The sequence below is a fragment of the Mustela erminea genome, chromosome 9 (genome assembly GCF_009829155.1).
Source record: "Mustela erminea isolate mMusErm1 chromosome 9, mMusErm1.Pri, whole genome shotgun sequence".
Lineage (NCBI taxonomy): Eukaryota > Metazoa > Chordata > Mammalia > Carnivora > Mustelidae > Mustela > Mustela erminea.
The window spans coordinates 82,015,256-82,017,362 of NC_045622.1; positions in this window are offsets into that span (position 1 = coordinate 82,015,256).

A 2,107-nucleotide genomic window follows, 5' to 3' on the forward strand; every position below is an offset into this window, starting at 1 on the left:
GGCCATGCTTGCTTGTGCCTGAGCTAAAAGACAAACTGAATGTAGGCATTACTGAGAGAGATGAGCAGCGTATGAGGAGGAGGAGAATGAAGACGGTGCCAGGAATTCCAAAGAGCAGTCCTCCCCCAGGGAGCTGGGTGCCAGGCTCTGTGGGATGGGCAGGAGACATAAATAGCCTTCTCCTGGATCCCTGTGGGGCCGGTAGTGGGTGGGCCGCTGGAACCCTCGGTGACCCAGTTAAAGGAAAGCTTTCCGAGGGCTGGAGCTGGCCTCACGTACAATGAATATAATAGCAAGAGTGATTTTATTTCCTCAACTGTAAAAGGACGATAACAATATTTTCTCCCTCGGGGTAGTGTCGTGAGGATTAAATGAAATGAAAGATACAGAGCTCATTGAGTAGTGCGTGGCTTATAGTAAAAGCTCAATAAATATTAACTAATAATAATCATGACAGGCAGGACAGCATAAAGAAAAAAGCACAGACTTCAGTCCAAAACCTAATCCCGCCACTGACTCGTCCAGCTCAAGCTTGAGTATCATCTCTGAGCTTCAAGTTTTTTAGCTGTGAAATACTTCTGTCAGGTAGGGTTGTTGGATTTTGTTTGTTTGTTTGTTTGCTTGTTTTTTAATGAGAATACATAATATATGTAAAATCTCCTTAGCTCTATGCCTGACAAATAAGACTTCAGAATTAGTTGGTGATTTCATCACCACTGTCACCATCATCACTGCCTTCACCTTTGTGCTTTTTTCTTAATAAATGACATTCACTCTCTCACTTTACCTTGTTGGATCCCATAGAGTATGTAAATAAACAGGACAGGCATTACCTTCATTTTCCAGATTAGAAAATGAGGGCCCATAAAGGTTAAATGACTCTTCCAAAACCGTGCAATTAGGAGGAGACGTCTGGAAGATAAGTGGCCTTTGGATTGTAAGGTGACACTCATTTATCTTGCCATAGTACCTCCCCAGTAGAGCGGGACACCAGTGATCCATGACGATAATAGTAGCTGCTGTGTATTGAGTGCCTTTTACTCTACGGGTTCTGATCTAGACACTTCTCAGGCTCAAAAAGGATGAACAGAGATCTTGGGAAATCTTGTCAGCTGACCCTTACAGGTGTCCTACAATCTATTTTAGGTTGCTCATTCTCCAAATAGCACTTCTCTGAAAACTGCCTGCTTTCTGGCAAGGCCCAGTCTCTATCTAATCCACAGACACACCATCTCATGTACTATTTGGAAGGCTCGGTTTCTGCATAACCTTCCAGAGCTTTCCTCTTGCCTCCTCCACTCTCCTCCCAGTCTTAAAAAAGACTCTCTTAACCTCATAGCCAGCTGGGTGAGTCATGGGGGAGGAGGCCAGCTTTCTTCAGCTCTCCCCCCAAAAAAGACCTGTTTTTATTTTTATTTTTCCATTCCGTACACCCGTGCACTAGCAGAACAGAGAGAAAACCCTGGGAAGACCCCAATAGGAAGAACACCTCCCTGTACTCATTCATCAGGTGGGTACCAAGCCCCTCCAGCCCTCCAGGGTCTAACATCTCCCCCTCTCTCCCGAGGTAACATTTCCTTTGGTGTGCAGTCTAGATTATGCTACCATTCACGAGTTCTTCATTTTTCTCGATAAGAACGCTGCTCATTAAATGGTCTCTTTTGATATTAATGTGGGTGTCAAAATGAGGGTTTGTTGATGAATGCCCTAATATATAAGCAATTTCTAAAGCAAATGTTAAAAAAGAAAATAAAATGGTTGGAAATCAACTCGTTATATACTTTTATTGTACCAGACTGGTAAGAAATATCCATCCTTAAATCTTGTCAGATTTGACAAGATAAGGGAAATTCAGAGAGGGATTTCAAAGGCACACAAATGATACTAAAGCTTGATGTTGCTCATCTGACACAGATATAAAATGAATCATGTTTATCAGAGGCTTTTATAAGAAAAATGAGAGGTGGATATATATCCCTACACCAGAATCAAGCAGCGAAAGGTTGTTATTTGCTTAAATGCTATATTTCACAATTGGAGGAGTGGTACTCATTTTGAATGGCATCCATTAGTCTCCTACCAAGCTCAAATTCTCTGATCAGAGTTT